The sequence below is a fragment of the Boleophthalmus pectinirostris genome, unplaced genomic scaffold (genome assembly GCF_026225935.1).
Source record: "Boleophthalmus pectinirostris isolate CB_2022bp ecotype Guang Dong unplaced genomic scaffold, ASM2622593v1 HiC_scaffold_9, whole genome shotgun sequence".
NCBI lineage: Eukaryota > Metazoa > Chordata > Actinopteri > Gobiiformes > Gobiidae > Boleophthalmus > Boleophthalmus pectinirostris.
Window position 1 is genome coordinate 7,372,295 of NW_026571541.1, and position 27,751 is coordinate 7,400,045.

Sequence of the window (27,751 nt, forward strand, 5' to 3'; positions counted from 1 at the left end):
GTATTACTACTGTGTATGAGTCTCAGTACTGCAGTTAATACTACAACTGTACATGTTCTACTGCAGGAATGCACGAGGTAGATTGCAGTTACCACATGCAAAAGAGAGCTTTAATTCTGAATAAAAATAATTTGATACGGAATTAAACTTTTGAACTTTTTAAATTATGATTTTAAAGGTGAATTAATTTATTCCTCAATCATGTAAGCGTTTATTCTTCTTAAAAATAATTGCGGTTGTTCAGTGCATGCTCGTTGGGTTGCCCTTCCGACGCGATGACGCACTGCAAGATGGCGGCCCAGAGCAAACGTTGGTCTCGAGCCAAAACAAAAACTCCTCCTCAGCCGACAGACGTAAAGTTTGGTGATAGAATTCTCCAGTTGCTGCTTCATTATCATCGGAACCACTGCCAAAAAAGTCTGTATCATGTTTGTGTCCGCGGCGTAACGACAAACTGAGATGACAAAAAAGCCGGTAGCAGCTGAAGTGTGTGTTTTTTCTTCCGGTCGACGTAAATACGTTCGTGTCCCTGTCCAATCAGAACCCTTCCCCACCTCTAGACATGTAGCGGAATTAAATAAAGGCGACTTAACATGTTTTCCATGTAAACCTCAATTCGGAATTATTATTTCTATGTAAACTTGAAGGAGAATATTTAATTCCAAAGTATTTAATTCAGAATAATTAATTAAAAACATCATGTAAACGTGGTCAGTAAGACTAGAAATCTTTGCCTATGTTTAAATGACCAAAAAGTTAAACATGCACCATAAGCTGTATATATAAATGGACATAGCTATCCCACTGGTCGCCGCGTTCCAAATAGGAAATGTTGACTTTACGTTGAAAATTGTCACCCCTCTTTATGTAACCATTGCAGTGAGCCTTGTCATTTTGGTCTTAAAAATCCTCCTATAACTTCAAGCCTCGATGAGCTTCATTTGACTGGAGCTGAAAGCTATGGGTGACGTCGCACTGCCTTCGTCCACTTATTGATGTGCATAATGTAACTTGTAATGTCAGCCGGCCGGCCATCTGCTCGTCTCTATAGAAATGTAATTGTGTTGTCTGGATTATTGATCATATTTTGCAGTATCTCTACAAGCAGGTGCGGCCACAAAGAGGAGTTCTGTGGAGAAGTAACCTCATTTACAGTAAGGTTTTTGTTTTGTTTGCAATTTAAAACCCTGTTGTTGAATGAATGCAAGGTGAATATGTTTAAAGCCGTCCTGTGGAACATTGGAGCAGGTGCAGACCTTCCATCACAAACGTTACATGGTGAAGGAGCCATGGTTTTGATAGAAGTTTTGATTGATTCGTTTTTATTTCGAGTTTGTGCCGTGAGAGAAACAATAATCATACACATACTACATATACATTATAAACAAACAAACAGAAAAGTACAGTTCTCGAAAAAGAGTTAGAAGAAGAAAAAGAGTTATATTAACCCACCCCTGTTTATCACATCTTTCTATTAATGCAAGGAACATCTGTCTGTGTGTTTGTTTGTCTGTTCCACACATAACTCTCGAACTGCTCATTCAACCGATCTCAAATTTGGAGGGTCTCACCCTAATGGGACGGGTGTGTGCAGTGCCAATTTTCATGATGTTAGGATGAAAAATGCCAAAGATCTGGTAGTTTCCATAATTCAAAAATTATGTGGTTGCTACACATTGATGAAGAAACTTTACAAATATTTACACTGAGCAAAATAAATTACGTACTATGCATACTAAATATAATTTGAACCCAATTTCTTTTTTTGTATTGTACTGTATTATGGGCGTACAAATTAATGATAAAGAAGGTACACAAGTTTATAATTTATGATTGTACAAAATAAGCAAAATGAGAATGAAGAATGTAAGGATTTTTTTTTCGTTCACGGTCAAGACCAAGACCTGTCCAAGACCACAGGATCCCGAGACCAAGACAAGATCAAGACCTGTGAGAGTCGAGAAAGGACCGAGACCACGGCCCATTGAGACCAAATCAAGACCATCTTTGTCATTTTCTACATTTATTTGTATTTTACAGTTATTTTGGCAAATATATATCAGTGTTTTTTATAGATTTATCCCCATTTGATCTGTTCAGTTAGGCATAAAATAAGCAAAGCAAACTGTACTGCACTGAAACACTCTGCACCTCTTTTTTAGACCCTCACCCACAGTTTCTTCCTTCTTTAATCCCGCTTCCACTGGCACTTTACAGAAAACTGTTAAGAAAGTGTATAGAGTAGGTATGATTTTTTTGTTTTTTCAAGTTCCTAACTGTAGTTACATTCTCTTAGTGGTGTTGCAGTGGTTTTGTATTTGTCACGCACGTGACAAATACAGATGCATTTGTGCACTTTTATTAGTTGAACTTCAGCCACATGTCGCAGTAAGAAGTTTATTGCCGACAGCAGCGGCTGTAATGAAATATGATCGCACTGGACTGTTGAATGTCAGGCCTCGAGTCCGAGACAATACTGAGTCCAAGCGCCTTCAAAACAAAGTCAAGACCGAGTCCAAATGCAGTTGACTTTGAGATGAGACCAAGATGGTTAAAAGAAAGCGATCTTGAGGCTGCTCTCGAGACCACCATAATAATAATGTTAACGGAGGCACAAGTTTATTTTGTATGATCATAAACAATAATCTACAATGAGAAGGAAAAAAAAATTAAGGATTTTCCATGTTTTTGTTTATGGTCGTACAAACTAATAATAATGACAAAGAAGGCACGAAATCTATCGTTTATGATCGTATCAAAATAAAAGGTCATGTTAAAGAAAAGCATGGGTTTAGTTAAGTCTTCTCTGTATTTCTGTAAGATTTGATTTTTGTATATATATATTTTTTGAAGTTCAAAGTAGAGGCAGATGCAACATTAGGTACTGTAGTAAGTAAGCAACCATTTGCTTAAAATACAGTACAAGTAAATGGTACAATCTTGAGGAGTAGCCAGAGCTATTGTGAACCTCTCCCCATTGTGTAATAAGAATTAAACTAGACCTAAACCAGCCGAAATCTGATTTCCTCTCATTGTCTCAACGCCGTCTCCCTCGTCATTAAGACTCTATGTTGTGACCGGTCCTGCCCTCCGGTTCAGCCCATCAAATATTCATGTTAGTTTCACGTACAGCTGCAGATTGCATTAGCAGTGACCAAGCGGACGGCTCCTGAGCACAATTCACTTTACATTTTAATTAAATGGAAACAGCTCATCTGAAAATGGTGCCGCGCGTCTGTTTGTGCCGCTCGGAGATGTGCCGGGGTCTGATCAAAACTGAATGGAACACAATGAAGATAGACACACACTTGGCTCGGCTTCAGTCTGTGCGCCTTCGTCTCCTGTTTGGGCACTGCTCCTTGGGCTACTGTAGGATTTAGAATATGTTTTTGTATTGTTACTAAACAGTACACAGTCTGTACGCGTTCAACTCTACAGATTCAATGGACGTATTCAAGGATTCACTGTCACATTGTCACAAGTAACAATGAAAACATATTTAGAGCGTTAAAAACCGATGATATAATGTTGTTACCTCCTCAAAAACATTCACAACATTAGACTGTGTGCATCCCCAAAGCTCAAAATGCTCGGTTTCAACTCGTGATGTCATGAAGCGGTAGTTCTTTTGCTCAGAAGAGATTGGCAATTCCACGACAAATGATCAAAATGTTATGGCAGGTGTTATGGCAGGTGCGAGGAGTGGAGGGTTATTGGAGACGTCGATGGGACAGTGTTCGCTGAGGAGTCTGATTGCCACGGGGCAGAGACTGTCAGCCATGAATGTATTTATTTTATATCGAAAACATAGTGTTATATTTATGTTGACGTGATTCATGCAATAGACATCTGTACAAATAATAAATGACAAGATGATACACAATACAATACAATACAATACACTACAATACATGGAGACGAAGGATACACAGATCTACATTGGGAGATGAGCCAATGAGGAGTTAGTAAAGAGAGAAAGGGTAGGTGAAAGGGAAAAGAAAAATGCTGGATTCTGGATTCTCTTCTCACAAACACACTTGCATTCATACATCAACGTACATGAACTCTGGAGGCAAACTGGGTGAAGTGTCTTACCCAAGGACACAATAAGCTCTATTCACATATACGTCACAAACCAAAACATGCAATGACAACATCAGGTGTAGTTACCGACACTGGGCTCGCTCACCGACTGTGATAAAACCCACTGAAGTACCGTATTTTTCGGATTTTATAAGTTGCTCCGGAGTATAATTTGCACCAGCTAAAAATTTTTAATGAAGAAGAAACAAACATATATAAGACATTTTATCTTGAAAGGCAAGTTACAGTAATAGCAATAGAAAAGAGAACAACAGGCTGTTAACATCACATATGAACAGTTCTTCAGATAAACTATAACATAAACAACAGAACAGAACAAGTTTACCAAACTCTCCATCTCACTCCAAATCACTAAATCCATTCAATTCTTCATTCTCTGTGTCACTTCTGAGCAACTCTGTGACCTCCGGAGGTAAACAGAGCGCTGCTTCCTCTTCTGTGTAGCTGTCATCAGACTCAGCATCAGTTCCAGTTAGAATTATTCCAGCCTTTCTGAATCCAGACAGGAGGGTTTTGGTTGACACTGGAGTTCAGGCTTTGTCCATCCGTCCAATGATTCCAAAAAAGTTTCATGGCTCACAAGTTTCTCGCTCACTCCAAACTTTCTTTTGTTTTCGTCTGCATATTTCACTACTTGCATCTTGTAATCTGCAAAATATGATTTTCTTTTTGAGGGCATTTGTGTTCAGTCTTCTCAGTCGTCTTTATAAGTTTGTTTAAATGTTAAATTTTCAGTGATACAGAAGTAATGGTGCGATCGACTGACATGATACAGACAGAACAGTGGCTCTTTCTGCAGGAGACATGCACAGTAGAGCATGAAGTGACAGTGGTACAGGAGTAATAAGAGTAGCAGATACTGACACACAAGTCCAGAGCCTCTCGCGGCTGTCAATGTGAACATTTTAATATATAAATCGCACCGGAGATGTTTGGTTGTAGCGGCAACCAGGGACCATATTTGGAAATTCCAAATGTGAAACCAAAGAGCCAATCAGAAACAAGGCTGTTAAAGGTAATGTTCATTTCTTAATTTAGAGACAGAATAGCAAAATATGCAGAGCGGGTTGAACATTTTAAAACCAAAATGCCAAGGCTCACAGCAACAGCTACAGAGAGATGAACATTGTTTCTCAATGTAATTCAATTACCCCCATGTTCACTTCTTATTTAGAATGCAGCGGCTATTGTATTAACTATGTCCATTTATGTACAGTCTAGTGCAGGGGTCGGCAACCCAAAATGTTCAAAGAGCCATATTGGCCCAAAAAAACAAAAACCAGACCTGCCTGGAGCTGCAAAAAATTAAAAGCCTTATATAAGCCTAATATGAAGGCAACATAGGCTGTCAGTATATTAGCTATATAAGCCGACTATTAAAATGACTAAGTCGGCTACAAATACAAAATGAGCATTCATGATTACACAAACCCCTTTTGCGACCCGCTCATACTCGGTGCGCCCGTCTGTAGCCACTGAAATCAGGTGGTTAGTGTTTATTCCTTTGTCATTTAGGCCCCGTTTACACGTACAAGGGTATTTTTAAAAACGGAGACATTTCCCTTCGTTTGTTCACATCGTTTACACGCAAACGGTGAATTCGCCTCTGAAAACAAATCTTTCTAAAAACTCTGGTTTCATGTGTTTTTTTGTTTTGTTTTGTTTTTTTCGGGGAAAGCGCTTCTCAGGTGGAGGCACCAGACACCCCCCCCGCTTCACCTTATCTGTTTGTTCTGCTGAAACACTTTTAATGTCTTTGCATTTGCACACAGCTGATGGATCAGATCCATGACCAGAGATGAACGAGGGTTTTACCCCTAAAGAAACCAGATTAAAACAACAACAACAAAATCATTCCTTTTCCATTTTCACTCATTTTTGAAAAAGCTCCAGGGAGCCACTAGGGGAGTGCTAAAGAGCCGCATGCGGCTCCGGAGCCGCGGGTTGCCGACCCCTGGTCTATGGTTTTGTCAAAGGTGATGTTTGCTTAATAAAACTGCATTCTTGTAAGTGGGGTCGCTTCGTCACAGATCTGACTATAAGGTGACCAGAGTTTCAAAACAAAAAACTGGGACATCCCTGTTGTTTTGGTGGTTGATAATAATAAAATAGTAAAACAAGTGCGTAATTAAGGAGATTGTTATCCAGAGACCATTCATGAATAATATGTGAGTCAATATAGTCACATTTTCTTTGTGTTTTGGATGTTTTTAAGCAGCTTTTCTGTATTTTACCTAAACAAATGACAATTTATGCCTCTCTTAACTGTTGGATGGTGTTAGATTGATCAAAAATAGGGACATCAGGGACATTTCTTGTATAAAATTGGGACAAATCAGTGCTTTTGGATAAATCTGCTGGGACAGGGGACATGGGGCTTAAAACTGGGACTGTCCAGGGTTAAATAAGGACATCTGGTCACCCTAGACTAGTATCACTTTTTGCTGCCACCATGAAGATCGATATGATTGTTAACGCAAACATATCAACAAATTCATCTTTTTTAGTGTTTTTTGCGATGCAGGTCTCACTTTCTTCCACTCTGATGTAATCTGTACAATGTCAAAACCAGAAACTTTAAAACTTATCTCATAACTTATAAAACTGCTATAATTTTTGTATAAACAACAATGTAATCCTGCATATACAGACCTCAAGTTACTCATTAGGCAAAGAGTGTGGAGTCTCCCAAAGGATCGCTCTAAACATTCAGCTAATTTCTACTCAAATTGAAAAAAATAAAAATAAACTTCTCAGAAAGCTCCACTTGATCCCCTCATGGACCTGTGAAAAAAAAACAAAAAAAAAGAAAAAACCTTGAACCTGGAATCGCGCTCGCAACCAATCTTTAAGAAAACAGGAAACTCCAACTACACACAGTCATTTCCCATGAGCCCCTGCTGCAACGGCGTTTCTTAATTAACTTTTTTTTTTTTTTTTCCCAAAGACATTTTATTATTGAACGCTGTTGACAAATCCAGAAATCGCATGTGCAGCTGTTTATTTCTTCTTCTCTTAATTAAATGTTGACAATAACCAAGGACTGAGAATAGAACGACAAAGGCTAAAAGGACAGTAGAAACCTTGGATTGGTCTCTGCAATGTTCCAACTCCGAGGACTCGACAAAACCCATACCAAGTCCATGTTTGTCCCAGTGGTGCGAGACGAAGTACTCAAAAAGTTTAATTAACTTCAGCTCGTAACTAACAATGAAAAGCTCAGACAAAGGTTAAAAAAAAAAAAAAAAAAAAAGGGAAATTAGTGAGTTTGTTTTCCATGACGAGCAAATTGTTGTGTCCTTGGGTCGTGCATGTAGACTATATTATATAAACGGACATACAGTATAACCCGCTATCTGCTGCATTCTACATAGCAAGTGAGCGTGGGAGTGCTTCCGGCTCCACAGACTCTGGCTCCAATTGACTTTACGTTGAAAAATTGTCGCCCCTCTCTCTGTAACCGCTGCAGTGAACCTCGTCATTTTTGTTTGAATTAACCCACACTACGTGACCCTGGTGTTTTTATTTCACTGTTTTGTGTAAATAAATTATAATCCTAATATGGAACTCAGCTCCAAATTTGTTTCTATAACCGCCGGCTTCTGTGAGCTTCATTTGACTGGAGCCGAACGCTGTGGGTGATGTCACTCTTTCATAGGCCCCATCCACACTAGTACATATTTCAGTCATTTTCGTTGTGGATGCAGTGTTCGTCCACACTAAGCTGATGGAAAATGCCTCCAGAGACGGAATGATCTGGTGCTGCCAGCTCCCATGAATTCATCTGAGTACAGATACTGATCCAGCACCGTGTGCACACCTGAAAATGTTGATACACTGACGTAGGAGGTCTAGTTGTGTCCTTATTGGACAACGTCACTGTGACTTGTGCCTTCCTGATTTGCTGGGTTCATGACATTGGTCATGTGATGCTATTGTGGAAAACAGTTTAAACAAACTGTAGACAAACAGCAAGCAGCATAGCTAGAACTACTTGCACAGAAGAGACTCAACATTAGCAGAACACTTCTCTGTCACAGAAAGAACACATATATTCCACTGAGTCATGTCCTTTTTAAGTCCAACAGAATCTGAACCGCATTGCGAACAATATTGAGCTGTTTTGTTGAGCACACCGTTTATGCAAATTAGCCATGTGGTTTTAGGTTTCATTTCTGTAAAACATAAACAAGCTGTGTGGATAGGGAAGATTTGCAGACACAGAAACAACGTGTCTGGGCGCAAATAGTTTCTGATACCATGATACAGTGATTAGTTTCAGTGTAAACGTAAACTTAGTCCTCTACTTTATACAGTCTAATGGCAATAAACTTCATCAAACCTCTTTCTACTTTTATTTACTCAACAAAACTAAAGAAAAGTGGCTAACTTTTCTGGCGCAGGGTCCGTCAGCTAGGCCTGTAACGATAATCAATTAATCAATTAATCACATGATAACTTTTAACAAGCTGGGATCATTTCTATTCGCATGATTGTTTCTTTTCTTAGTCTCTCTCCCTCCTTCTCTCTACCCAGTCTGGCGCCACCTAGTGCCTCCGTTCAATTTCATTTCTCTCCAGCGACTAAGTCAGGAATCAGAATACACTAGACAGTTCACAAAAAACCCGGAAGTGCAAGTTCAGACACCAGCCAATCAGCGAAGAGCCATATATTCTGTGTTGGCAACGATTCCCGAGATCAAGGATTTAAAGTTAGTTAGTAAATGTTTAGAGAATTTCATCAAGGGGAAAGACGTTATTGCCTTCCCCCCCCCACGACACAATACCAGACGGGACAGCAGCTCTTTCTGCAGGAGACATGCACAGTAGAGAGTGAAGTGAAACCGACAATCCCATGGATCTAAATCCATGACGTCACCCATAGCGTTCATGAAGCTCGTGATGTTAGCTGTTATAGGGGTGAATTTGGAGCCAGACTCTATATTATGAATACAATTTTTTTGACGGACAAAGTAGCGAAACAGGATCATGTGTCGCGGGTTAATATGAACACTTCAAGACCAGAACGCAGAGGCTCACAGCAGCAGCCACAGAGAGAAGATCCACAATATTCCAATGTAATCAATGACTAAATTAACTTTAATGGGCAATTTTGTTACAGAGACTTAATCCATTTTATTTATTGATTTGGTTGTGTTTGCTTCAACAATGGTTTATTCAATTGCAGTTTTTGTTAACAAGTCCTTGCTTTAAAGGTTGTATGGAGGATTTTTTTTTTTGTTTTTTTTGTTTCAAGTTGTCAATGATAGCATTATAGAGGTGCAGTAGCCTTGTAATTATGATGACCAAAAAAAAAGAGAATAAAAATTCATCAACTCTGGACGTGGTGGGGCTAAACATTTGCCAATAGATAACGACACGGCCTCGTTATCTGTTAGCTGACAGGCTATCAATCAAACTCCCTACGTTTCTAGCGTAACTGACCTGCCTGCGCGCCGCCGGTACGTGGTTTACGTACGCCTGTCACGCAGTCCACAGACGCAAGACGCACAGACGCTGTTTACTCCACCAATGCAACAGTTCTTAGCGGCTTTTTTTGACCTATATCTTCCTCGCAGTTAGCACAAAGTTTGTTGCAATGGCAGACAAGAATCCAGGAGCAGTTAGCCGCAAAAGAAAGTCCGTTTTTGAGGTCGCTGAAAGAAGAAGACAAGGGGAAAAGCAGCGAAGCCAAACTAAGGTGATTCTTGTAGATTCATTCCAGCGATGGCGCGACTGAAGCAGACGCAGGGTCTAAAGACTGACGCACTGGTCGCCAAATTACTCCTGGACAGGTAACTTCTGCTTATTATGAAAACGTACTTTATTTCCAAGAGCTAGTCAAACGTTTTTCAGGACACGAAAGCGATATCCTATGTCTGAAAACGTAATTTTCAAGGCAAAGAAAGAGTCCGCTTGCTGCTGCGTGTTGTAGCTAGTTCATTCGCACTGAATCTCCGCGCAACCTTCTCTGCTCCCCTTTCCTACTCCTGTCCCCGCTGCCCGTTCCGCTCTTCCCCCTTCTCCTCACTTCTACGGGCACGGAATCTCCGCGCACCGCTCCCCTCTCCTCTCTCCTCTCTCCTCTCTCCCTGCTCCGCTCTTCTCCCTGCTCCTCACTTCTCGTCCCGCGCACGAAATGTCCGCACACCCGCTCCCCCCGCTCCTCACTTCTCCGCCTTGCCTAACCAACACTGTAGTTAGTTGTTTACAAGTCATGTGCAGCTCACCGGCTGTAAACAAACCTGTTTCTGGCGTAGTGAGGAGGCGGGAGAAGGCGTTTCTACGTAGGGAGCTGTAGGGGAGGGGGGGTGGTTTCACGCATGCGCAACATTTGAAAAAGGACAAACAGTCGCTGGATTTCTCGTTCCTTGGAAAATCCTCTCTATACAACCTTTAAGCCAAACTACATTAGGCTATTCTTATGTGAACAAGTCTATTTTATTTAGGTCTATTGTTTTTGGTCGTCTTGCAGTTCCTGTGTTAAATGTTCTTTAGAAAGTAAGGTTTATTGATCATTGAAAGGCTTGTATTTGCATTTTTATTCTATTGTTATTATATTAGTTGAACATGGTCTCAAACTGTCAATATTATTGTTTATCTAAATAATTTTTTGGTCAGTTAATTGTCCAGTAAAATCTGTTATTGTTACAGGTCTACCGTCTACTGCTTGTTTTCATGGAGATGCTAATGCTTTGCCTGGAATGTTCCACAGTATAGCATTAACATATCTGTTTTCCTTGTATTCAACTCAAGATGATTAAAAAACAAAACATGTATTCTTACTGCAGATGGAAACGAGTTATTTAGCTATAATCTGGTGCAGAACATTTCTATTTTTATGAGCTTCATGTCTCCGTACATTGTCCCTTCAAATAAAGACTAAACTAAACTAGAGTACAGCCAAGTTTCCACAGATCAGACCTACAACTTGACCTGGTTGCGTGACCTGTGTGACCCTAATCTCCACTGACATAGACAGGTTTAATACCATACAGGGGAATATTCCATATCAACAAATTTCTCTGATCTGGCTAAGATTTTCAAATTTATATCAGGTTATTCATCTTGTTTTCAGATATTATCTACTTACTAGTTCTACATTGGATTAATTCTAGTCAAGAGGTAGTTTATTTTAAAATAACTTGTCAAGTAAAATGATCTTGCTGCATGGACAGATAATTTCACTAGTTTAAAGTCATTTTCTGATAGATTTAATTGTTTATATCTTAAATTATGGCCAAGCTTTTTTGCAGTGAAGTTACGTTTACACTGAAACAAATCACTGTATCACAGTATCACCGTATCGGAAATGATTTGCATCCAGACACTTTTCTGTGTCTGCAATCAACCTATCTACACAGTAACGAGAAACTGCCTGAAATACTAATCACATGACTAGGGAGGCATCACGTTGTCACAGCGTCACATGGGCGGTAAAAACAAGGAAGTGGAGCACCGTGTCTGTACTTGCAGCAGCCGATGGACGATGGCAAGCATGAAAACTTTGCATCTTTTCGTGGACCGACGATGAGGTTCAGTTGCTACTGAATGTAACACTGGATTTTAAGATGAGCATGGCGGCTCAGAGTGTGGATGACCGACGACACAAACCCAGCGACTCAGGAAGGCACAAGTCACAGTGACGTGGTCCAATAAAGACGGCAACTAGAGCTCCTACTTCAGTGTATCTGCGTTTTCGCCATCCACACAATGCCGGATCAGATCCATACTCAGATGAATCTGTGGGAGCTGGCGGCACCAGATCATTCTCTCTCTGGAGCCATTTAGTGTGGACGAACACTGCATCTGCAACGAAAATGACTCAAATACATACTAGTGTGGATGGGGCCTGACCTACAACAGAAAAGTTAGTATACCTTTAAGTAATTAAGTAAAACATAGTCCTTCTTGCTAAAACTATGAATACACTACTATTATTATTTCTAACCCTCCACAACAAATCAGCCTACATCTCCAGCTATGTTTTTCATGACGTACCAACATTCTAACATGGCTTAAAGCACAATAGTCCATTTTGCGAAAGATAAGACCTTTAAAATAATGTCTCCTCAAATCAAAAATACATTTATGCACGATATGTAATTAAGTTAAGTTTTTAGCTACATTCCCCCACATTTTGGCCTGATCTCCCCAGACTCCAAGCCTCCATCTTTTCTTTAGTCTCAAGTGCCACCAATCCCATTACAGTAATTAAGTTACAGTGGCCCTCAGAGCACTCTCCTTCAGACTGTGGTGGGCACGGAGACCAAAGGCGGAGCTATAGTTAGAAAGGAAAATGGGGAAATGCATAAGAAAGAGCATCACAGGACTTATTTGAAAGAGCATTGTGTAACTTTTTTGGCTGAGGGTCTATCACCTGCTTGTTTCTATGGATATTTTTTGTTTTGTAGGACTTTATTTCAGGCAGAGAACTGGATATGCCAATTCAGTATGACATTGAGCAGTTCTACCTTTCTTTTAATAAAACAGGTGGGTTTACAGCTCAAAAATATCTAGAAAAACTTGAGTGGTTTAGTCTCCATGAAGATAGAAAGGCTTAAAGTCATACTGTGAAACATTTCAGACAAAGCAATAACATCCCCATGGAGAAAAGCGTTTGACGGAGCTTCCACTAGAAAAGTTACACAATGCACCTTTAAGTCTTTGCTACTGCATTTCTTATTCCTATCCATAGGTCTTAGCTTTCTATTTGTACATTTTTTTTCTTCACTTTCAAAAAGATAGATTGTGGATTAGTTCATTGCTATGGCAACTATGCAAATTTTCCATGGCTTTGAGAACCATGAACATTCAGATATTCTACCATACCTTAAAAACATTGCAATAATTTGTTATTTACCAAAGAAAATGTATTAAAGTTAAAAGTGAATAATAAAACTAACGATGCACCAGATTTATATAGCGCTTTTCTCGACCCTCAAAGACGCTTTACGGATCATTATTCTTTCACTCCGCACTTGGTGGTGGTAAACTACTATTGTAGCCACAGCTGCCCTGGGGTAGACTGACGTAAGCGAGGCTGCCAATCTGTGCCATCGGTCGCTCCAACTAGAGGTCTAAATGGGACAGAATTTTCAGTCACGCTCCCACAAAGAATTGTAATTTTCGGTCCCACTCCCGTCTGCATCTGCGATATTTTGTCCCGCTCAGGCCCGTAAATCCTGCAAGATGAGGATGTTCGCTTTCTTAAGTTCTATTAAACGCAGAGAAGCCGAAAGGAATTGTTTAAAATGTGTGTGAGATTAGACTACATACGCAAGTTTAGGCTGCTTAAAATGTTTTTATTAATGCCAAATAAAATATCCAGCACAACTGATCCATGATAGGCATACATAAATCATTTGTATATTTTACTTTACACTCATTGCACACATATTTAGTTTGCGGGACTGCAGTTTATCATCCCGCTCAACCCGTTCCCTCATTGTGCAGTCCCAGTTCATGCCTGCACCCGCATTGAGCTTTCAAAATGTGTCTCACGCCACACTTTTGCGTCGGATCCCGCAGGTGCAGAGCTCTACCTCCGACCACCACCGACACTCATTCACACTCCACTTTCATACTAGACAATGTGGGTGAAGTATCTTGCCCAAGGACACAACAACAGATTTTGTGACGCCGCCCTCCTGTGGCACCTGATTTTCCCAGAGATCTCCAATCCAAGTACTTAACAAGGCCTGGCTCTGCTGAGCTTCTGAGATCTGACGAGCCCAGGCTTTAACAAACTGGTATGACCACACTCTAAAACTGCACTGTGTAACTTTTCTGGTAGAGCAGAGGTGTCCAAACTTTTTTCATCAAGGGCCACATTTCTAAACACAGATGAAGCAGAGGGCCGATCGAGGGCCGTAGACTGGTTCTCAGTGCAGTGAATACTGTATTTTCCGGACGATTAGCCGCGGTCTTAAGACTCCAAAAACGTGCCTTATAATCCAGAGCGCCTTTTATATGAATTTACGCAAGTGTTCCAGTACGACAAAGCCGTACCACTTGCAGCATTACGGCTACCGTAGTCAGGAGCATCGCGGAGTGATACGTACTGTGATTCCTCATATGATCATGATCAAAATGCCACCTGTCAAGAGACACGCTTACATCGCCGACTTTAAACTCAAGGCTATAAGTGATGCAGTAAAGCATGGGAATAGAGCAGCTGCGAGAAAACACAACATTAACAAATCAATGGTACAGAAGTGGAGGAAGCAAGAAGATGACCTGTGCCAAGTAAAGAGGACCACTCAAAGTTTCCGAGGGAACAGAGCGAGATGGCCACAGTTGGAGGACAAAATTGAACAGTGGGTCACTGAACAGAGAGCAGCAGAGAGAAGCGTCAGTACAGTCAGTATTTGAATGAAGGCAACAGCGTTAGCATGGGAAATGGGTATCAATAACTTTCAAGGCGGGCCTTCTTGGTGCTATCGTTTTATGAAAAGACGTAATCTCTCCATCCGCACACGAACTACCGTCTCGCAGCAACTGCCAAAAGATTATGAAGAAAAGATGGAAACTTTCCGTGCAGACTGCAAAGAGAAGATCACTGAAAACAAGATCCGACCAGAGCACATCACCAACATGGATGAAGTACCGCTCACCTTTGATATCCCCATGAACCGCACTGTAGAGAAAACAGGGACCAGAACGGTGTCTATACACACTACAGGGAGCGAGAAGTCATCCTTAACTGTAGTTCTCGGTTGCCAGGCTAATGGCCAGAAACTTCCACCCATGGTCATTTTCAAGAGAAAGACTTTACCAAAAGAAAAGTTTCCAGCCAGCGTCATCATCAAAGCTAACCCGAAAGGCTGGATGGATGAGGAAAAGATGAGCGACTGGCTGCGTTAAGAGATCGGATGGCTTTTTCCACACATCTCCGTCCCTGTTGATCTGCGACTCCATGCGCGCTCATCTCACCGTGCCGTCAAAAAACACGTGAAACAAACTAATTCAGTGCTTGCCATCATTCCGGGTGGATTAACTAATAGAACCTCAACCGCTAGATGTTGGTGTCAACAAGTCATTCAAAGTTAAACTGCGAGCTGCGTGGGAGCAGTGGATGACAGAAGGAGAACACACATTCACCAGGACAGGGAGACAGCGCCGAGCGACTTACGCCACGATCTGCCAATGGATTGTGGATGCCTGGGCTAAGGATCAGTATCGACTGTGGTCCGAGCTTTCACCAAGACCCAAAGCATCACTGAACTGCCAGGGAACAGTAACTACACTGACTCGGATAATGACGAGAGGGATATGGGCGTGCTGGAGGCCGGAATCGGCCAACTGTTTAACTCGGACACTGAAAATGAAGAATTTGAGGGATTTGTGGACGAGGAATGAACTGAAAAAGTGAGTGTAATGTGTTATTTTTAGTTATAACTGAACAATTATGAGTTATTGTGAATACGCTGACAATTCATCGGTCTCAGACAATTTTTTTGGTTTTACGTGTTACAAAGGAACAAAGTCGAGTTATTGTAAACGCGTTAAATAAAGTTTGACTGACTTACCTAACTGTTGTGTTTTGTTTAATGTGCCTTATAGTCCGGTGCGGTTTATATGTGAAAAAAAAAAAACGGGTAAACGACAGTGCGTCTTATAACCCAGAGCGCCTAATTGTCCGTAAAATACTGTAATTGAAATATGTGCATATTTAACATTTTAGAATGAGCCATCAGTCTTTATTCACTCTAAAATCCTCAAAACCGCACATTAAATCTTCAATATTGGCTTTATCAAAGTTGATTTTCAAAAAATTTGCAGTAAAAAGTTTGTTTTTATTGATGGAAGGTAATTTGGGCCAAATCACCTGGAAGCCTGAGGGCCAAGAAAAAGTTGTCCGAGGGCCATATTTGGCCCATGGGCCGTAGTTTGGACATGCCTGTGGTAGAGGGTCCACCACCTGCTTGTCTACATGGGGATACAATAATTTTGCCTGGAATATTCCACAATACAGTATTAAACTTTCTATTTTGCATTTGCTCCATTACAGGTGTTTAAAAATACCATGAAACACTGTTATTCTTAGATACACCGAGACGCCTCTCCATAGATCTGACCTGTATCCAGCCCTATCTTCATTTCTGTTTATTTTCACAGATTAGTTTAAAGCTTCACTGTGGAACATCCCAGGCAAAGCAATAACAGCTCCATGGAGACAAGTAGTTGGCAGACGTTACACAGTGTGCTTTTAAAAATCCTACTAAAGACACCATGATAAAAAGTCAATACAAAGAAATAGTTATAACATTATCTTTGACATACTGATTTCACAGCATGATCGGGCTTTTAAAGTGCACGTTATTCAAGGAAAGTTTATAACCAAGATAAATGTAGTCCTTATTTGAGCTGCCCACAATGCCATGTAAATGCCAAGATGACTAAGAAGCTAAATGCCACAGTAAATGAAAGGGGGACCTGCTGTAACACTCATGGAGGTAAAGGTGCTCATATAAAAAGAACACATGTTTAACTAAGTACAAAATGTGTCCCTTTATAATAACTGCACTTTTATAATCCTTAATACAGTGTCAACAAATATTTCATTAAAGAACGGTGCAGGCTTAGTGATTCTGATTAAATTTGGTGTTGAAAGACTGTCAGGAGACGGGAAGCAGCATGATATTTCAGAAGTCAATTCAATTCAAGTAGAATTTTTATGTGCAAACTGTCTGTCAAATTAGTCGTGGCCCTGGACCTGCTAATGTGCATTTATTTTGGACGCTTAAGAAAAGACTTGCTCCTGTGCTTTAATCACTTACACTGTAAAAATCAATATCGAGGTAAGATAAAATGAGTTAAATTCACAACTAGGGATGGGCATTTGATTAAATTTTCTTAATCGATCGTCGAGAGAATTAACTATTAATTAATTAATTATCAATTAATCATAAAATGTTTTTATATTACAATTTATCAGCATTATTATTTCTATCTGCACTACTAATCTGCATAAATATATTCAACTTTACGACATATAAACCATAACCACTCTAGAGCCACATCAGCCCGTTTGACATTATAATGTGTTTAATGCAGCTTTGCGCAACTCTCACAGAAACGAAACTTAAAACCGCTTGGTTAATTTGCATAAACTAAGCGAAGAAAAAAACTGCTCTTGTGCGCTGATGTGACATGACTCAGGTGAATACAGGTTAGTGTGACCATATTTGCGTTTGTCAAAACCAGGACACTGTACGGGGGGAGGGAGGTGGGGCCTCGTCATCGACATTGTGCTGACTCTCACCTGGCAAAACTTTTTCCCCACTGGACACCGAAACATATGTGCTGTTTTGTACACTGTGCACATGGACTCACACTTGTCCCAAACGCAACGGAAAGTGTGGAATTTCTTGTACAAGTCATCGTTAAATACACATTTTGCTTCGACACGTTGCAGACTGACCGACTGTTTGTGTCTTGCTCCTTCTGAGTGCAGAGACACATGTACAGACCCTGTTTGGTCACACGACGCACAGCAACCTACATTCAGTTTGTCGATTAAAATTAATGTAATTGGTGAAATTCTTAACAATCAATTATCGATTAATCGACTAATCATGCCCATCCCTATTCACAACATTATTTGAGTAGATTCAACATGATAACTAAAATGATCTAATGGAATAAGTTTGTTTTTCTTGATTCTAGCGACATTTGATTTTGTTTCTTATTTTACGTGCAAAGAGTTGGGTCTTGTAGCAAGATGTATTTTCATATTTTAACCAGTTCGTTTTACTTGTCAAGTGAAATGATAAAACTTTTCAAATTATCTTAACTCTACAGGACGCCGAGAGGGGTCACAACAAACACAAATGTCGCAACAAATACAAATGCAACAACACAACAAAAAGCCACAACAAACCAAAAAAAAAGCCACAACGGAAATGACCGCGGGACTCTATTTTTATGCAAACGCTGCAACAAATACAAACGCCACAACACAAACGGCGCAACACATCAAAAAGCCACAAAAGAAGTGACCGCGGGACTATTTTCTGATGGACCGATCAAGCTTCAAGTGAGGAAGAAGAACTACAACGTGAAACGAATAATGATAAAACAATAAATTACTTTTACTTACGTTTCCAACTTCTCCGTTCCTTTACTTTTCACGTTGTAGTTCTTCTTCTTCACTTGCCGCTTGATCGGTCCGTCGGAAAATAGAGTCCCGCGGTCACTTCCGTTGTGGCTTTTTAATGTGTTGTGGCATTTGCGTTTGTGTTGTGGCGTTTGCATTTGTTGCGGCGTTTGCATTAAAATAGAGTCCCGCGGTCATTTCCGTTGTGGCTTTTTTTGGTTTGTTGTGGCTTTTTGTTGTGTTGTAGCATTTGTATTTGTTGCGGCGTTTGTGTTTGTTGTGACCCCTCTCGGCTTCCATATAACTCGGCTGGATTTAGTTTTTGCACTTTTGTACTTTCAAGATGCCATATTGCCGACCGACCCCCGTTTTCACAGTCCCTGGTACACATACTAGTCTGTGCTTACTCTGTTCTCCAATTTTAATTTCTGCATCGATGGAATGCATAGAATTCAGCAGCGTCGCATAGTCATTTTGGTACAATTAAAAAAAAAAATCATTGTGATGACGTTTACTGTGCCATCTGCTCCCTTTGGGCACGGCAGTTTTCTAACACAGAAGTCGTCTGCGTACTTGTTTCTTTTATTAAGTCATTTTAGATCAAGACCTGGGACGCCCTTTCAGCTCAAAGGGCCGAGCTCAGTGGTGCATGTCTCTAGATTAGCCTAACCTGACTTCTGGTGGCTCCCTGCCCATTGAACATGCATAGTAGCGCTCTTTACTCTCGCGAACGCCCGTGAGCTCGCACAGGGAGGGCAGTCTCGTATATCACGTGACACTTTGACCACTCAGAGCGAGAGGAGATTATAGAGCTGTTTTTAAGACAACTGAGGGATTTTGAGGTGAGAAAGTTTATGATCTAAAAATAGGTAAAAATCACCACAAAATTCAACCTTTTTGGAAACTGTAGGTGCCCTGTTTCATGAACACAAGCAGTTTGTGATTACATTGTGCTCTATGGAAAAAAAATCATTTCTGGGCTGTAGTACCAGTGAGTGTCTATTCCCCAGCTCAAGACAGCACTAAGAACGCAATACCCCATCCAGTTATTGTAATAGATCCATGTTTTAGATTAATATTATGATTTTAAATGTGCAGATTATATCTTGATGATGCACGGTGTTGTAGATTATAATTATAGAGCAGACATGAAAAAGTGTTCTTTAAGAGGACACTCTGGATATAAAACATGTACCAAATAGGCCTGTCACGATCACACATTTCAAAGCACGAGCCAGTATATATATATCCAGTATATATCGCTACAGATAAATGTTGTGATAAGTGGTAAAATTGAAACAAAGCAGGATCATTCTAAATCCGTGTATCATTTGTTCATTTGTTTTTCAAAATAAAACCAAAAATAAGAAAACAAAAAAAAAAAAAGTTTTCTTCATTATTTGTCTCCAAAACCAAAATGAAAAAACGGATAACGCGACTTCCATGACTGCGATGCCGGACTTTTGCGCCGCATACAGACTGAACCAGGACTGAACCAGGACTAAACCAGGTCCGGGACCAGAGCGGGACTGAGACCAGGACTGAGACCAAGACTGAGACCAGGACTTAGAAACGGGACCAGACAAGGACTGAGACCAGGATCAGACCAGAACTGAGACCAGGATTGAGACCGGGACCAGACCGGGACTGAGACCGGGACATGACCGGGACCTCGACCAGGACTGATGCTGGGACCAGACTGGGACCAGACTGTGATTGAGACCGGGACCAGACCAGGACCTGAGACCAGGACTGAGACCAGGGACCAGACGAGGACTGAGAATGGGACCAGATCCGGACTGAAAACCGTTTAGTCCTGGTTTAGTCCACCATCATAGTCACGGAAGTCACGTAAACGGGAAACAGCCATTATCCGTATTTCATTTTGGTTTTGGAGACAAATAATGAAGTTTTTTTTTTTTTTTTTTTTTTTTTTTTTAACGTTTTCTTATTGTTGGTTTTATTTTGAAAAACGAATTAACGAATGATACACAGATTATTCTAGCAAACCTATTTTTTAAATATGCAGAATCATTAAAAGACCTGAGCTTCAACAAATAAACAGCAGAATGAACCAATAATCAGACATAGACGTTATGTATTCCATCTTCTACAGCTCAAATCTGACATTACTACATAAAAGTGTCTGAAATTTCCCCACTTTTGAAAAGAAAGTGTACACATGATGAACACTGAACTCCAAAATATATTATTCCAGCTCAAAGAAAACCACTTAGTCTTTATTTTAAGACCTGAAAACAAACAAAGAAGAAGACAGCTTGGTGGGATGTTAGCCCAGTCAGCAGTATTGTGCATTGGTGGCGGGGGTAGTATTTGAGGCGGGGGTAACATGTGTGATGGGTGGAGAAAGGACAGGTGTCAAAGCCCCATGACAAAAAAAAACAACAACAAAAAAACGTCGGCACATTTATACACACCCACAGGGAAGTTATAGGTTTGGCTGAAGACGCACGTCCCAGCCCCCTCCTCTTCCTCCTCATCCATTGATATTCTGCGCTCATAGTTTCCCCCCAGGCCCCGCCCCCTCTCCCTCCTCCCCCTCCCTCCCTCTTCTTCTCGTCGGGGTGATGTCATCTCTATATGGAGCCGTTGGTCAGATGCCACGGCGGCGCTCATCTCCGTCACTGTCACGCGCGCTCACTTAGCCCCACCGCGACCTACAACTTAATGCACTTTTGCTGCAAATATATCTGGATTATTACAGAGCACCGAGACCGGGCCCCAAGCGCCGCTCTTCATATCCACAGACAATCCCCCAAGTCCGCTGCAGATCCGCCAGCTTTACGACTTGTTTAGGTTGACCACTTGGACTCTAGTCTTTTAATACATGAGAGTGGTCATCTGCCAGAGCGGGGAGGGAGCGTAAATCATCACAAATCATTACGTATTCAGAAAAGGGAGGATAGGGCAGAGGCGGAGGCAGAGGTGGGTGTGCTGAAGGGTCCGTTTGGAATCAAAACAAGAAGTGACCAAAGACGCAAAGACTTTGGAATAATCACGTTACAATACGAAAAGTTCAAATGCCATTTTGATACTAAAGAAAAGGCTTTATACTTGACAATTTTGACACCCTGAAGATGATTTAATGAGGCACTGCGCAACTTTTCTGGTGCAGGGTCCATCAAATGCTTGCTTGTCTTCATGGAGATGTAACTTTGCCTGGAATGTTCCATGGTGTGATATTAAACACATCTCTCTGGCATTTATTCATTATGGATGTTACTATTGCTCAAAAATACAGTAATTCTCTATGTGAAAAGGGTTGCCTCTCCATAGATCTGACACATAATCTAGCCTATATTGTTGTTCGCTTCCTTGAGATAGATAGGTTTAATCTCTACTGTGGAACATTCTAGACAAAGCAATATTATCTCCATAAAGATAAGCAGCACCTTTCACTAGAAAAGTTACGTGCACCTTTAAACACTCATGTGCATAAATATGTTCAGTACATTTTAGATAGGGGTGTAACGGTACATGTACTGTATTCATGGTGAACCGTTTCGGTATGTGAAGTTCGGTTCGGCGCAGGGCTGTGCACAAGTGAGTTTGCGCAATTTCTGTGTGTTTATATTTCACCACTACATGTGCAGCTACACCAGCCAGGCTGGCGCCACCTAGTGTCTCTGCTCAATTTCATTTCTTTCCAGCAACTAGGTCAGGAATTGAAATGCACTAGACAGATTGCAAGAACCCTGGAAGTTGTAGACCGTGCACTGGCCAATCAGGGAAGAGCTGTGAAGCCATGACATCAAACTCAAGCATCTGTCTGGGTCCCTTTTGTGGTGCAGCACAACAGTAAACAAAGCGGTCGAGATGGATGTAGACGAAGACAGACATTCTGTGTTGGCAATGATTCCCGAGATTGAGGATTTAAGACCGGAATAAAGAGAATGTTTGGTGAATTTTTATCAAGAGGAAAGACGTTATTGCCCTTCTTCCTATGGGATTTGGTGCATTACATATGTCACGACCAAATAGCAGCGATTAGTTAAATAAAAAAAGTACGAGGGAACTCATCCATGACTGGGGTGGCAGTGTTTCTGGCAGCGCTTTATAGTTTGGGCAACCGCCTTGACAACAATTGCTCCCCGACCTTGACTACGTCCCTCAAACTACGGTCGTTGTGCCCCGGTCCTCACTTTCGCTGCCCCCAATGTTCCCATACCTTCATACCGAAAATGAACTGAACTGTGACCTAAAAACCAAGGTACGTACCGTTTTGTGTACTGTTGAAGTTAAGACCTAACTGGTACATTCTCTTTGGAGATAGATAAGTTTTATGCCACACTGTGGAATATTATAGCCAAAGGAACATTTCCATGGAGACAAGCCAAATAAGAGTCAGGTTGGTGGAGATGCAAGCCTGCTCACAGTAAGACCTTATGTTTTTATTTTCCTATAGTCAGTTTTCTGGCTACAAAGTTACATAATGCGGCCTTAATATTGATGGTTTCATACTGGTCTTGATAGACCAAGATCATTCTACTATCCAGAAAAGTTTCAACTTTGTCCCATTTCTGTTTTTTAATTTTTTTTTTTTCCAGAATCAATATGTGCTAAAATGAATTTCAATACTAGTTTCAAAATTTATTTTTTAACAGCCCCACTTAGTTCTAATAATAATAGTGGATTAAAAACATCAAGACACAGGCTTTGCCAAAGAGATGCTGCTGTACCCAGTGGACATTAAGAATTCAGGACCACTCTTCTTGTTGTAAGAAGCTCAAGGTTTCATATCAGCGAGGGGAGAGTGGAAAATTAGAAAAACAAAAGACAACCTAAAATAATTTACCATACTTATTGTGAATGGGTCTGACGTCGTTTTGTGCATTTGGGCATGAATGGATAACGCAAAAAGTGTCTCTCGGACAAAGAAGTGACCGAAGGTGATCAATGCAGAGATACCCATTTTGATAAGATGAAGATGATTTAAAAGTGCACTGTGCAACTTTTCTAGTGGAGGGTCCGTAACCTGCTTGTCTCCATGAAAATGTTATTACTTTGCCTGAAATGTTCCATGTTATGAAATTAAACTCATGTATGTAGCATTTATTCATTATGGGTGTTTCTTTTGCTCAAAAATACAATAATTCTCTCTGTAAATATGGTTATCTCTAGAGCTGGGTATTATTAAGAAGTTGCCGATACGATACATACCTCGATACATAGGCCATGATACGATACATACCAGTTTTGATACAATAGATTTCAAATTGATCTGATATGGTTGAATAAAAAATAAAGACTAAATCATGGCTGTGATACTAAAAGTCTTTGTTAAACCACTTCTTGTGCAAAGTGAATATGAAACACAAACATTTTAATCGTCAAAACAGTGAAAATGTCAAATGTGTCGCATAAACGAGTTTCCTTCCTCTAAACAAACACCAAAACCGCAGTGCTGTAACAAAATAATTTTGTAAAATACACCAAAAATACAGCCCACAATATCAATTCTGTATCATCACATTAAACTAAGGCTGTGCAATCAATTGAATTTTGATCGCAATTTTGATTTGTGTGTCAAACGATCTCCAAACTCATATAATCGAGTTGAAACGCTTTACTACGTGCAGGCGAAATTGAGGACCAGGGCAGGACGACCGTAGTTTTGCATGGATTCACATGGTGCCCCTGCAAGTACTTGGTGCCCTATGTAATGTGAATAATGATACTGATTACATCCAAATTGCATGAATTATCAATAACAAAGTGGTAAACAACTGCTGAATAAATGCATCATGTAACAAAAAAATAATCATATGAATAATCATGATTTCAATATTGATCAAAATCATCGTGATAATGATGTTTTCCATAGTCGAGCAGCTCTACATTAAACAATACAATATAGCGACATTTCAAAACTTTTGCACACCCCTAGTTACCTTTCCACAGATCTGACCTGTAATGTAGCCTAGTTTTCTCCCTTGAGATAGAACGGTTTAATCTCTACTGTGGAACATTCTAGACAAAACCTACACTTTACCAACCAACTACCACTAAATGAGAATGAATATAGCAAAAAGATTATCCTGGAAGCTTCCATTTAAATCCATTGCAAAAGGCTATTTATTGTTATATGGTGTATATGGTATAATCCTGTCTTTGGGCTGGTCTGATTAAAAGTCCTGTATTATGCAAAATGGATTCTTGTGAGCTTTAAGCCATGTTATAATGTTGTTACTTCCTCTAAAACATACCTGGAGTTGTGTTTTGTTTCATTCACATTTGAGTAATTCTGCATTATTAGTCAGTCTACATCTCCAAAGCTCCAAAGTTCCACCTGTGAAGTCATGAAGCATTAGTTTACACCAAACTTTTCCCCAACTTTTTTTTTTTCTGGGGACCCATATTTGAAAAATAACAATTCTTCGCAAGACAATAGACATTTTTCGTAAAGCACAAAATATATGTGTGACCATTATTGAACATTAATGTGGATATTTTATTGTTGACTGAGTGATCGTGTCTCTCTGAACATATTTTTCGGACTATAAGACTCACCGGATTATAAGGCGCAATATCAGTAATGTTGAATTCTCTTGTCTGTTTTCATACACAAGGCGCACAGGATTATAAGGCACATTAAGTGATATAAATGGACGACACTTGAGACTTGAGACTTTTTTATTTCCTACAAGGAGGAGTCAAACATAGATTAAGCAATAATGTGTTTAATTCATCTTTGCACATTTTTGTTTACATTTTACAGAAACAAAACCACAATAAAACCACATGGATAATTTGCATAAACTATAAGTGATAAAAAAAAAACAACAACAAAAAAAACAGCTTGCGGAATATACGTGAAACTCCTTTTGAGGTCAGTAAGCACAACCAGAATGAATACATAAACTGTACCGGATAATAAGGCGCACTGACGATTTTTCAGAAAATTAATGGATTTTAAGTGTGCCTTATAGTCCGAAAAATACGGTACTAATGTTTTAAACAAGGAAAAACAGAAATACTTGTTTCCCACAGAAAATTGGTTAGGCAAGGCGGTGTTGCCGAAAAAGTGAGGAGTGGGATGTGCGTGGAGATTCCATGCATGAAGAAAAAGTGAGGAGCGGGAGTGCATGGACATGTATGTATATGTATATTGCAGACCTACATGCAGATCGTGACATGGTGACCCTCAAAAAATCTCTCGCGACCCACCTGAGGATCGCGACCTAGTCTTTGGGAAACAGTGGTTTAGACGTTAATAGCTACATTTTACCTTTTGCTCAGAAGAGATTGGCAATTCCAGGGTTGAAATTTTAGTTTGAGAACACAGTGAAAGACAACAGACAGAGAAGAACTCAGTCTAAAATCTGCAGGGTTTGTGTGTTAAACATGTATGAATGAAACAAAACACAACTCCAGGTATGTTTTGGATGAGGAAACATTATAACAGAACCAAAAACAGTGTAATATAGACCCTTAAAGCTAAAGGAAAACAAATCCTGCAGGATCCAGAGGGGTGTAGTGAGTGTTTTAGCGCAGTTTAATCCTGGACGAAAGAGATAAAAGCTTAAAGACTTGTTGGCGTGTGTCCAGTAGTGGGACAGGTCACATGGTCTGGTGATTTTTGGAGAGTGGGGTAGGGAGGGGTGGGTGGGTCTCTTCGAAGTTGAGAGGGAGGAAATAGAGCAGTGGTCTTTAGTGCTATTGGTTTTTCATTGATTACATAGGTCATTTCAAAGTCATTCCCTCCTCCTCCTCCTCCTCCTCCTCACTGGTCCACCCCTCAGTTCCTACTCTCTCACCTCTCCAGGCTCTGTCCATACTTACAACTAAAGGCAGTTAAAGTGTATAATTTGGATCTGGAGGTAATTAAAAGCGTTATAGAGAATGTGGGAGAGGGGGAGGGGCTTGTCTGACCAGATAGTCCCGTCTACATTCTGCTCGAATCCAGAAGGGACTGGTACCAGACCAGAGTGTCAAAAAGCTTTGTCGAAAATTCTGATGATCCCACCACATCTGCTAAGTTGTGGCACGTGTCCCTCAAATGCAGAAGACATTGCCTCTGGAAAATTCTCGTAACTTTCAGATTAAAATATATAATTTATAAGATATATAACCTCACCACCCATTATGAGCACATTCTACAGAGGAACCACTGAGAGCTTCCTTTCCAGCTGCATCACTATGTGGTGCAGAAGCTGCACTGACCACGACAGGAGAGCCCTGCACCCACAAAGCATTCACAATTGTGACTGATGCAAGTCATCTCGCACACAATCTGTTCAGTCTCCCACCCGCCAGGAAGAGATATATAAGCCTCCCACCCTCCGGGAGGAGGTACAGGACCCTCCATTCCCGCACCACCAGACTCACAGCTTCATCCACCAGGCTGTTAGGATGCTGAACTCTCTCCTCTCTCTAACCACCAGGTGGCCAGGACACTAGGAATCTGTGTTTTCCCAAAGAACACTTGGACTTTTCCATTTATTATTATTGATTTATAATGTTTAGTATGAAGAATTGACAATAACCTTTTTTTTTTTTTTTTAATTTGAACTTCTTTGATTGTTGAATCTGTGCTCGTTCTCAGTCCTTTTTATGTGTAAGCAGCCATGTTTGTTTTTGACATGGACACGACATGAGTCTCTTTGATTGGTTAATCCACCTGTCAATCACACCCTCTGAAATCAGGGAGACAGGACACAGCTCCAGATGCACTCATCTTCATAAAGTTTTGTCAAAGCTTGTGGTTCTGGTTGGACAGGTAAGGAGAGTGCAGACTTCGCTTATGTGGGTGGAAAGTATCATTTCTTTTTTAGCGATTTGCCTAAACATGTATTTTCTGTTGGTGGACAGATGGAGTTGGAGCATAGATTAGAGAACAGGTGGAATTTAAAATGGTTCGTGTAGTTCAGGGCAGGTAATTGAGTCACGTTCTTCCCCAAATATGACTCACACTTAAAGCAACACTAACCTTTCGGCCAAAAAAGTAAAAGTAAAATAAAACAGTTTATAAAAATGTTACTACACACACAAGCCTGTCTCCCTGATTTCAGAGAGCATGATTGACAGGTGGATTAACCAATCAGAGAGGTGCAGACATTTTTTGCACACTACATTTTCACTTACATTGGCATTCAGACACCACCAAAAACGACATAACCCCTAAACACCACCATGAGTAGAGAATAGAAACCAAACCTAATTCATCTCCCTTAACGGGTCAAATGTCAAAAGTCTAACTGTGACTAAACAGCAGAAGGAGCCGCGCGTCGTCTTTGTGCGCGCTTGTAATAGTGCGGGTCCCTCACATGTCCGCACGCTCCCGGGGGATTGCTAATGACACGAGCGGGGAGAACTAATTGCGTCTGTTGTATTGCCTTGTCCAATCAATCAATTACCACAGACGGGGCACCAGGGGGCAGCACCAAAGTGTACGCCTCTTCCCATTGTGCTTCTGTGATGGATCTTCTGCATTCATATCACATAAGCCCGGCGCAAAGGAAGCCAAGTGGGGATTTATCACTGTCACGGCGCAGTTATGAGGGATCATGATAAAGGCACATATTAG